Source organism: Suncus etruscus, chromosome 7, assembly GCF_024139225.1.
Source record: "Suncus etruscus isolate mSunEtr1 chromosome 7, mSunEtr1.pri.cur, whole genome shotgun sequence".
Classification (NCBI taxonomy): Eukaryota; Metazoa; Chordata; class Mammalia; order Eulipotyphla; family Soricidae; genus Suncus; species Suncus etruscus.
Genome location: NC_064854.1, coordinates 33,461,286 through 33,473,769, shown reverse-complemented (window position 1 = coordinate 33,473,769; position 12,484 = coordinate 33,461,286). Strand labels below are relative to the sequence as shown.

At 39.6% G+C, this 12,484-nt stretch overlaps 1 non-coding gene across 1 annotated transcript; it reads left to right on the top strand.

Moving 5' to 3' along the window:
- The first annotated feature begins 2,408 nt into the window (after window positions 1-2,408).
- LOC126014771 (small nucleolar RNA SNORA51) lies at window positions 2,409-2,540 on the top strand. Its single transcript, XR_007497768.1, has one exon. It is a non-coding gene; the product is annotated as a small nucleolar RNA SNORA51 (small nucleolar RNA).
- The last annotated feature ends 9,944 nt before the right edge of the window (window positions 2,541-12,484 follow it).

Below are 12,484 nucleotides of genomic sequence, written 5' to 3'. Positions count from 1 at the left end.
ATATTGAATCATTTGAATACAACAGTTAAGAGGAATGCTGGGTTCCATTTTATGTTTCATGGTCAAGGACAAGGTTCATTTTACACAAGCATGGTGACCAAAGGAGCTAAAGTGTAGAAAAGTTTCAAGACTAACCTGTCAGCCTGAGCCACTGAGGCTCCTCTTCCTGTCATTTGGCCTTGCTGTATTTTCCTTCTCTGTCTGTCTTCCTCCATTCAGAGGAACCCAGAGACAGCAGAAGTCCCTCTGGGAGGACAGAAGGCAGAGTACTGGGGATATAAAATCACATTCTTAGGAACTATTGAACCTAACTTTCTGAGTCTCAGCTTCCTCATCTTCAAGATACAAATAATACTACTTACTTTTCAGAGTTATTATAGAGATTGGTAATCATGTATATTATTACTGGTAACATGCTATTATTATAGAGAAGATAATGGAACTTTATAGGCTCAGTCCACATCTTCAAACTGGCACATAATGAAAATCAAGGAACCTCTAATGCATTATTCATCGCACCTTGACATGACTTTTTTAGAACATTCAGCCAGAATATCTTCTGTTTCCTCTTCATTTGCTATTCTGAGCTCAGAACATAGGATAACTAGCTCATCAGTTCAAATAATTTTTTTTAAATGTGCATCTGTTTATGACAATCTCTCAGGTTCCTGAAATGTACCTGGTTTCCTGAAGTTGGGGGAAATATGAGTTGATAAAAGCTCAGGTAGTGTCATGGAATTTTTCATATAGATAATTAAGACTGCTTGACACATATGTGACTTGTATCTATTTGCAGATACTGTGGGAAGGTGAATCAAGCAAGAGCTCAGAATTTCCAGAGAGCAAGTACAGAATTTTAATTAGCTTCAAGTCCATGTCCTTGCTGCAAATAGCAGATATTAAAACTCAACTTCAATAGCATTTCAGTGATTGTTAAACATTTAGAAAGGAGATGATTTACAGGATATATTTTGGCCAGCCAAGAGAAGCAAAAAGGCCACATCTTATTATACATTTGGTACTTCCCTAGAATTACTGTCACAGGGATGTTTAAAAATAGTAATGACAGGGTTAGAGAGATATAACAGGGGTTAAGGCACTTGTCTTGCATGTATGGTACCTGAACCCTAACGGGCATGATCGCTAAGCACAGAACCAGAAGCCATCTCTGAGCATGCTGGGTGTGGTCCAAACACCTATTGTGATGACAATAGGGTAGAGTTTCTTTCTGTTAATAACAATACTGTGGGCCTGGAGAGATAGCACAGCGGTGTTTGCCTTGCAAGCAGCCAATCCAGGACCTAAGGTGGTTGGTTCGAATCCCAGTGTCCCATATGGTTCCTCGTGCCTGCTAGGAGCTATTTCTGAGCAGACAGCCAGGAGTAACCCCTGAGCACCACTGGGTGTGGCCCCAAAACAAAAAAAAAAACCAACCAAACAATACTGTAAGGCAGTACTGTTCATTCCACTGAACTATGGTAATAGAAATATTCAGATAATTCTTTCCTTATCCCATAGCCTCTGGCCCCATGTTGCCATCAAATACTTGAAGTATGGCTAGTGTGATAAAGTTCTAAATTATTAACTTGACTTAATTTAATTAACTAAAATTGAAATTGATACATGTGGTTCATGGCTGATCCCAGTCATCCTATCTTCAGAGGGAATGAAGGGAACACAAAAAGGGTTCAAGGAGTCAGTCCATCACATAATAAAAATCTGCTGAAGCCTATAGAATGGGGTTTTATTCCACAATCCAGTTGAAGAATTGAGAGAAGCAAATATATTGGCAACAAGTGAATTTGAAGCTGTGGAAACCAAATTCAGGAAAGAAAAGTCCAAGATTATTGAGCCTAAGGACAATTGCTTTTCTACTTCAATATATATTTTATAATGTCTTGAACCATTAAGAGAATATTATGAGTTGAGATACACAAGTTCCTGAAATTATAATCAGAAACCAAACAGGCCTAATTTAGACCGTTGTTCATTAAAGTTTTGATGCACAACTGAGAGAATGGTGATTCTCTGAAGAATCAGCTACAATTGCTCCTTTCTCGTATGAGTAAGAATATGATGTCCTATTGCTCTTGAACTCTTAAGTCTTTACCATGATTCTCTGAAATGCCTGACCTAGCTTTTACCACTGCTTCTGCCTCAGTTTCTTGAACGTGATGTGATCCTTCCTGGGACCCCAGTATCAGGTTGAAGCTCAATCAACATTGAGTGAAAGAATAAATGAATTCTAGACAGGAAAGCCTGTCTAGAGTACAGGCCAGTGTGGGCTGGGGAGGAAGGACATTTGGGATATTGGTCATGGGAATGTTGCACTGGTGAAGGATTTTATATACATATATATATGTATATATATATGTATGTATATATATTAAAAAATAAAAAAAAGAAAAGGCCCCCAATTCTTACCACAGGCTGTGTTCTTTGCACTGACTGTATAGAAAGAGGAGGTACAGTAAATGCACCCCACATACACCTCAACACAGGCCCTTTGCCTGGTCTGTATTGTGAATTGGGGGACAAAAAAATGATTTGTTTCTAGGATTTTCAGTAGTAATTGTCCTCAAAATTCCTAACAGTTTTATGACTTTTTGTGACACCTCTTTAGAATTTTTAAAGATATTCTCATTTTAAGTCCAATATAAATATAATTTTAGCATCTTCTTTGTAATGTAATCTTAAGTCATAAAATTTCATCCACCATTTCCTTATTTACTCATTGACCCTCAGGAGTTACATTTTTTTTTTTTTAGCCTTTGGATGTCATATTGGTGAGCTGAATTATTTATGGTTTTAAGTTTAGTCTTATAATTTTCTTGATTCTGCCCTACACAGTTTCCTGCAGTTGATTTCACAGTTAGTTTCTGAAGGTTTTGCTTATTTTCAATGTATTCTTTTTGGGTTTTGGTTTTGTGCCACACCCAAAAAGTAAATAATTTTCCCTTTCTAATAAATCTTATGTATCAAGTACAAAATTGTTGATATAAATAAAAATTGCTTTCAGTTTGCAGCTATTGAGAACAGCAATGAATAAAGTAAAAATTAAAATTCTTAAGCTTGTGAAGCTTTATGGGAAAGGCATAAAAATGCTAACACCAGGGGCTGGAGTGGTGGCGCAAGGGGTAAGGTGTCTGCCTTGCCGGCGCTAGCCTAGGATGGAAGGTAGTTTGATCTCCCAGCATTCTATATGGTCCCCCAAGCCAGGAGCAATTTCTGAGCACATAACCAGGAGTAACCTCTGAGTATCACTGGGTGTGGCCCAAAAACCAAAAACAACAACAACAACAACAACAACAACAAAGCAAAAATGCTAGCACCAATAGTGTTATTTTAGATTTTTGTAAGCTTACTAGTAATGTATATACAATTAAAAATATTAGTCCTGTAATTTAGGAGTTATTGACAAGAATATTGACAATTAAAAGAGCTAATATATGAATAATAGATAGAAGATGGTTCGTTTTTCTTTCCTTATTTTTGACATTAGGGCCATACCCAGGAAATACTTCCAGCTCATTGCTTTGCACTTACTTCTGGTAGTTTTTGGGGGACCGGGTGGTACCAAGGATCAAATGAACCCAGGCTTTTAGAAAATGTGACTTTGTATCTTTTTTTTTATTTAAACACCTTGATTACATACATGATTGTGTTTGGGTTTCAGTCATGTAAAGAACACCACCCATCACCAGTGCAACATTCCCATCACCAATGTCCCAAGTCTCCCTCCTCCCCGCCCGACCCCTGCCTGTACTCTAAACAGGCTCTCCATTTCCCGTGACTTTGTATCTTAAGCACAGGGTCCTGTCATTAAAGAATATAAAATAATATTTTAATTGAGGTGTGGAGAGATAGCACAGTGGTAGCCCTACCACTTTGCCTTTCTAACAGCCAATCCAGGACAGATGGTGGTTTGAATCCTGGCATCCCATATGGTCCCCTGAGCCTGCCAGGTGCGATTCTGAGCACAGAGCCAGGAGTATCCCTTGAGCACTGCAGGGTGTGACCCCCCAAAAAATAATAATTAAAATTATATTTTAATTATTTTGGTAATAAAATAAAATAACACTACATTTACTAAATATCTTGAGAATATATATACATATATATTCTCAAGATATATATATATGTATATATACATATATATATATATATATATAGAGAGAGAGAGAGAGAGAGAGGGAGTGTGTCACTGAGAGTTACACACTAAGTTATATATGAGTGGGGCCGGAGTGGTGGCACAAGTGGTAGGGTATTTGCCTTGCAAGTTCTAACCTAGGACAGACCATGGTTCAATCCCCCCAGCATCCCATATGGTCCCCCAAGTCAGGAGTGATTTCTGAGTGCATAGCCAGGAGTAACTCCTGAGCATCGCCGGGTGTGGACCAAAAAGAAAAAAAAATATTTATGAATATTACTATGGAGAATAGGAAAGTTTGTACCTTCAAAAGCTAAATGGAAGCTAAAGAGACACCATAGTGGCTTCTGCTGGGATAGCACAATAGACCAGAGACTGATACTGGTTTGTGAAGACCCTGTGGGAACTGAATCACTCCTATCACTCCATCTTACACAGGGCTCTCTGTGGTAAAGTCATGGCTAAACTTTGACCTCAAAAAGTGATAGCTCAGTGGATAGGGTTCAATTTCCAGCATCCCATATGGTCATCCTATATGCCAGGAAGTAACCCCTGAGCACTGCCATGTGTGACTCCAAAATCAAAACCAAAAAGTTATTTTGCCTTAAATATTCTTTTGTTGTTGTTGTTTGTTTGTTTGTTTTGGTCATACCCGGCAGCACTCAGGGGTTACTCCTGGCTCTGCACTCAGAAGTCATCCCTGGCAGGCACAGAGGACCATATGGGATGCCGGGATTTGAACTACTGTCTTTCTGGATGTAAGGCAAACGCTCTACCTCCATGCTATCTCTCCGGCCCCAAATATTCTTTATAATACCAAAAAAATTATCTTAGCATAGAAAGACCAGTAACTCAAATTTATAGACTTTGAAATAATTTCACATCTCATATCTATTTCACATATAAGGGGACATATCTATGTGTATTATATAACACAAATACACAGGTATACACTAAATAATAACCTTTCTTCATCCAAATATGCCCTTTTACATATTGTTGTAAGTTCTGATGACAACTTTGAGAAAGTCAACAACTTTTCAGAGCTATTCACAAGGTGTTGGTTGGTGATAGGCCAAGGCATTGGAATTCTAACATAGAAGAAAGAAGTCAAGGTGAAGGGGCCAGAGTGACAGTACAGCATGTAGATTGCTTGCCTTGCATATTGCTGACCAGGGTTTATTTTCTGACATCCCCAGAGCCCTTCTAGAGTAATTCCTGAGTGCAGAGCCAGGAGTAGCTTCTGAGCACCATAGGTTGTGGCCACAAAACAACAACAAAAACAAACAAAAGAATTCAAATTGAAGTTGGTGAGGTAGACGAGGTAGACAGAGCATAAAGTAACTACCAAAGGAAATAAACACTAGCTTAAATAGTCTATAGGAAGAGTTAGGGAGCCATGTTTCTAGTAATGAAAGCTTCAGAAGTTAATTCAACAGGCCCTAAATAAGCAGATTAGATCTTACACAGGATTTTAGGGCATAGGGTTTACAGGGCTGGAGAGCATTATGAATCTGAAGGGAGCAGGAAGATTTCCAGAAAGAACACTGCATACCACACAAATGGGGTCTGGACTGGATTAAGTCACATGTTGTTTGTTTTGCTTCTGAAGTGTGGGCAATTGAACGAGGGCCTCACATATATGAGGCGTGTGCTCTCCCACTGAGTCATGTCTCTGGCCTTTACGTTTCCAGTAAAGGATTGCCTTCATTAGAAACTGTGCTTCATGCTAAAACCAGCAGGAGAGAGAATAGAGGCTGAAGAATATAACAGCTTAATTCTGTTATTCGAAAGTAACTTGTGATAATAATTGTTAACAGGGATCGAATGTGCTAAGAGCTTCACACACATTAGCTCTGTAATTGTTGCCACTTTCCTATGGGTTAGGAACTTTCATTATTTAAATTTTACAGGTCAGAAAACTGAAGTTTAGAAAAGTTAACATGTAGGCAAAAGGAAATTAGAGAATCCTTTCTTGTTTGTTTGTTTTCTTAAACCCACCTTCTTAACTTGGGGGTGGGGGTGAGAGGGACTATATATTTCTTAGCATTCCTAATGTCATGTGGGTAATGGTTTTTTTTTTTTTGAGGGAAATACACAAGAGAAAACTGAAAAAGAAATAAAAAAATAATTTTAAACACTCTCCCCTCACCTGACTTCTGCACTATGCCTTACTATTGATAAAGGCGGAGGAGACAGCTGATTTAAATCACGTTGTCACTAAACCTGCATGTTGGATGGCATTTAACCACTGAGGGAGTGGCTCCTTCAGTCAATTTTCCAGTGCTATTACTCATCATCGGTTTCTATGCTAGCTGAAATAATACCACTTTAATATTGATTTAAGAAAGTTAAGAATAAGGAAGGCAAGTGTATTGTAAAATAATCCACATAATCCTTTCCAAAACTAATGCCAATGGGATCTCTTTATTTTTACCATTTGCTATTGCAAGTTAGCCTTAACACATGTTGGCATGACAGCTTTTGATAAGTAGAGACGATCAAAAGCTTATTTTACAATTTATATGTCAACATACAGAATGTGGTTTTATATCCTATATTCTGAAACAGTCCTATCCCTTTATTAATCTAACTATGCTAACCTTTCCTAGCTATTTCTTAGTAGCAACATCTGGAAAGACACACACTTCTTTTAAAACAAAATAACCTATGGTAGTGTAAGTTACCAACCAATAATATGTTCCAGAACATAAGAACCATTATTATAGATGAGGTTTTAAACAACAACTGTCATTTCAGAGCAAGATTTTACAATAGGGTGGCATGCATCACGAAAGCCGAATGCATGCCAGACAGAATTTTGTCACTGGAAAGCCAGCAGTAGCACAATTGTTTCTTTGAAGGAACACACAATAAACTGTACACCTCAGAGTCTGCATTTTGTGCAAGGTGTCTATTCTCCCACCCAACTTCTCAGTTATCAGGAGCCAGAGCAATAGGATAGCAGGTAGGATGGTTGCCTTGCATGTGGCTGATCCAGGTTTGATTTCCAACGTCCCATATGGTCCCCAAACATTTCCAGGGTAATTTCTAAGTGTAAAGCTAAGAATGACCCCTGAATGTCACTGTGTCCCCAAAACAAAAACAAACAAACCAACGTCTCAGTTATCCTATTGGTTGGGTTTCCCTGGTGGTACCCACTGGCTCCATTGTGAGGAGGCCTGAGCCACATGCAGGGAGCCCAATACCCACAAACCAGGGGATCTAGTGCTATGTGCTTCTTCTCTTCCTCCTCCTCTAGGATTCCCTCTCTTCCCTTGGATTGTCTTGAGTTTATTAAAACTGGTGACTATCAGCAAGATTTGAGTTGTTCTATAGGAGGTCTGTTGGTGAACTTCCAGTGAGCCTCCACAAGAAGTATAGAAATGAATTATGGTCAATATCAAAAACATTGTCAGAGGTAGTGGTCCCAAAGCTCCACCATTTCAGAAAGAAGATGAAATCCCTAGTTGCTTCCTAATTGCATAAGAGAAAACTTCCTGACTTTTTACAAGTCCTTTGAAAATTCCACTTATAAAATATGCACCCCATGGAGGTTTGCCCTTCTTGGCCTAATATACCCTAGTCAGGAGATTATGCTCCAGAAATACAACCCTAGCCTAATCATATGAGCAGGGTAAGCAGAGAAAGATGGGCTGTTATGGCTGCATGGTAGAACATCATACTTAGCCCTTAGTTCTCTCTACATTCAGATTAAGAAATGGAGATGCTAAACATCTGCAGTACATTTGGGAGAGAAATATTTTTATCAGAAGGAAAAAGTCTTGGCAATGAACAACAGTATATACCCTAAGAGTGAGGCTCACAAGAAAAAGCATATCACCAATCCTTCACTGGATTCCCAATTGAATGGAGGATTAATTGTTTTCTCACCCAAGATTTCAGTCTACAAGAGGACATTTAGACCAACAAGTGATTTTCTGTTGTTTGGTATCCTAAGTAATAAATACCTTATTCATAAGCTCACATTTCAGCCTCCCTCCTTTCCTTTCTCTCTTGATCTCTTTCAACCTTGGAACTAGCAGATTCATTCCCTAATATCCAGTCCTTGCTGCATCCCCTCTTTTTTTTTTTTAACTACCCTCTTCTCTTTTCTCTTCCCTTTTTAGTTCTTTCTGTTTTATATATCCCACTCACCTTTTCTTCTTATACCTCCACACCTCCCTATTTTAGGACCTTTTTTTATGGCTTTCCAATCTCTGCTCCTTCCTTCAAAATCCATCCTCTTTCATCCAACCTCTCAACCGCTTACCACACACATGTTTCTGTTTGGTTTCTCGCTTCCTTTCTCTTTCCCTTTCCTGACTTTCACTGTCTGTAAATGCTTCAGTTCTACTTTGAAAATGAACTTCTATTCTAAGTTCTTCACGTACAGCTCTCCCCATTGAAAGCTAAGGCTGTCTTAGCTTCCAGACCCTGTATATGTCTGCTCAAATCTGATATTTTCTTAAAACCAGCATATTACAAGTCTCTGATTTCTCCTATTTCCAAACACTTCCTTTTATAGTTAATGGTGTCACCATTTCCTCAGCTTTCTAAGTTCAAATTATGAGGTTATTTTGATTGGCATCTCAGGTAGTCAGTCACTGTGTCTTATTGATTGTTCCTTAAATATCTCCCTCATATCTATTCCTCCTACTCCGTATTCCTTGCAACTGCCTTAGCTCCTGTCTCATTACCTCTACACTTGTTAATCTCTGTATGCTCATGGGCTGTGTTAGGGTTGTGAAGTGGGATGAAGGAACCAGCTATGGATTTCCTTTAGAGTATTAAATCACTATGTTCACTAACAAGAAGAGGAGATCTTAGTCCAGGACTAGAGAGTTAGCCATGATTTAATCTTCAGTTAGTTTTCAAACTAACTAGTTTGAAAACTAGTTTTCAACCCCACCCATAGTCCTGGAATACATAATTGAACAAAGCAGGGTCCCTGTCCTGTTGACTTAGGCACAGGAGAGGAGAACTCACCCATAAACAAGATCCAATGTGATTGGGAATGATGAATCATAGGACTCATGTACGAAGAAAAATAAATTCAGATAAAGGGAATACAAGTGAATGAGAAGAATGGACAGCCCACACATGGAAAAAAAATGCTCTCTGTCATCAGGGAAATGCAGATCCAAACCACAATGACATACCACTTCACACCCACCAGAATGGCTATAATAGAAAATAACAAATGTTGGCGAGGCTGTGGAGAAATGGAAACACTCACACGTTGCTGATGGGAATGTAAAATGGTGCAGCTGCTGTGGAAACAGTCTGGCAGCTTCTCAAAAAGTTAAACATAGACTTACCATACGAACCAGCAATTCCACTCCTACGTAGACCCCCCAGAGCATTGAAAGTACATGTTCAAATTGAAATTTGTACATGGATATTCATAATTGCACTATTCGTAATCATTGGAAGGTGAGAAGAGCTCAAAGATCCATGACGGAGTAAATAAATATACAAAGTGGGGGTACAAACAGACAGTAGAATATCAGTCAGTCATTAAAAAGAATGAGAACAGATTTCAGAACCTCACTGATGAAACTTTACAAGACTATGCTCATAAAAGAAGCCCGATCTTGATACAAGATAGCATACAGTATAAAATTGCATTACATAATATGTCCAGGGGAAAAATCTATCAGAGGAAAAAGCAGATCAGTGCTTCCCAAAGCCTGAAGGATAGAGAAAAACTAGTTCATTGATACATGGTTTTTGAGGCTTATTTTGGGATGATGAAGATGTTCTAGAATTAGATAGCAGAGATGGTTGTAGAGCATTGCAGGAGGACTAGCATCCTTGAGACCGGGGACAGTGCAGTAATTAGAGAAAATGCCTAACACACTCAACACAGGTTTGATCTCTGGCACCTCATGGATTTTAGAACATTGTGGGACATAATCCTGGAGGCCTCTGAGCACCACTGGGGTGGTGCCAGGTAATCTGCAGCACATAAGATCAGAGCATCAGGGCCCGGAGAGATAGCACAGCGGCATTTGCCTTGAAAGCAGCCGATCCAGGACCAAAGGTGGTTGGTTCAAATCCCGGTGTTCCATATGGTCCCCCGTGCCTGCCAGGAGCTATTTCTGAGCAGACAGCCAGGAGTAACCCCTGAGCAACGCAGGGTATGACCCAAAAACCAAAAACCAAAAACCAAAAAAAAAAAAAAAAGATCAGAGCATCATCGCATCTTTGGACCCTGGTTTTAAAATGCTAGCTTGATTTGCTCAGCATCTCTAGGAAGGGCACCCCCACCAAGAAAAAGAGAGAATAACTAAATTGTATTCTTTAAAAATGATTACAAGGTAAAATTTTTGTTACTTGTATCTGTCCACTATAAAACATATGAATGAGTATGTTCAGCACTGCTAATTTGGTGAGAAGGGTTAGGGGTATGTGGATCTTATCACCCCTCTGATGATAAGCTCTTCTGGAAGAGACCTACCTGAGGAAGGAGAGTTGGAGCTTTTCTCTGTGACCCAGATTGAGACAGCCAGCCCAGAGTAGAAGCCTGCAGTCAGAGGCCACTTGCCTCTTTTTACTCCCATTCAGAGGTTATAGATATACCTCTTCTTTCCATTCCAATCCTCTCCCTCTCTACCAGAATCTCCCTTCAATTCTGTCTGGTCCACTCAAAACAGGCCAAGGCTCCTGCCTCTTACTCCACCTATGAAATTGCTCCTTATGCCCCATGAATATGGAACACCTTTTAGGTACCAGTCCAGAGACTGGCCTGGTGGCCTCTCCAGCCTCAGACCAAGGTTAGGAGTACAAATTCTATTCATCTGCTTATCTTTAACTTATATTTACTCATCCATCTCTAAGTGCTATTTTGTGGATATGATGAGCTAAGCAAAGTGCTTAGCTTTACTCAGCTACACAGTGGTTTTGTAGGAATGATGATCATATAATCCCTCCAATCTTAATATTTATAGTATAATAGGATCTGAAACTTGTGATTCATCACTACATTTGAACTATCTCATAATATTTTGTAATTAGTTTATGGCAATTAGAAGTCAAAATTGATGATAAGCATGACAACAAAACCTTCCCTAGCCCTGGTGACTATTTGAATACAGAGAATAGAGAATATATAGATCCCTGTTAAGTACATGATCAACTAACTAAAGATATGTTGATTAACTAATTTGAATTTTTCATTAAATTGGAACAGAATTTTCTTCAAAGAAACAATGATCTATAGAAGGTAAAGAGAAGACAAAAAACTCGAATTCTGGAATTGGCAAATAAAGACTGAGTCCCACCTGAATGGAATATGTTGAAAGATATATAAACAGAGATGCTTGAAGAAAAAGAGAAAAACAGTGAAAAGAAGAGGGAAAAAGAAAGGAAGAATAAAGGAAAAAAGGAAGGAAGAAAAAAAGAAAGAAAAATAAAGATTAGTAGGAATAATGACAGGTATTTAAAAAAAACTTACTCTAAGAATAAAGTGTTATTATTTTTCAGGGAGGGACTTCAGAGCATAAAAACCGCCTATCCTTTGCAAAAGCTGGCTCCCTGTGTGTGACACCAGGCGGGGAAAATCCGCGAAAGTACACCGGCCCAGTGGGGCTCAGCTGTGAAAGACTGTGAGTGTGACCTGTCTATGTCTGTCTACTGTCCTCTTGCGTGAAACTCTTGCGAGTGGGAAAAAAAGAGCCTCCAGAAACCTCGCTCGCCCAGACGCCATTTTCAGGGAGGGACTTCAGAGCATAAAAACCGGCTATCCTTTGCAAAAGCTGGCTCCCTGTGTGTGACACCAGGCGGGGAAAATCCGCGAAAGTACACCGGCCCAGTGGGGCTCAGCTGTGAAAGACTGTGAGTGTGACCTGTCTATGTCTGTCTACTGTCCTCTTGCGTGAAACTCTTGCGAGTGGGGCAAAAAGAGGCTCAGAGGAGCACGGCCGCTCCGCTTCGCTACGCGGCCGTGCACTCTTTCTAAGGAAAGAACTCCATTGCAACAAGAAGGAAAAATCACACTAAGAACGGCGCTATATCACAGAAGCAAACATTTCTCTCTGGACTGTCTTCTCTGTTGCATGCTCGGGCCTAAGATTTGACCCAGTGTGAGGCTTCATCCACGGAGGACTCCCCTCCCTTAGAGGCAAGTCAGCCCATCCAGAAAGGGAGGAGCCAGAGGAGTGTGCTGCCTACATCATATAGACAATGAATACCACTACAACACGTAGAAAAACCCACAATACAAATGTGACAATGGGGAAACAGCGCAGGCCAGCATCAGACATAGAGAATGAAGATGACAATTCTGAGGACCAGATAATGACTGAACAACTAATCAACCTCTCAGATAAG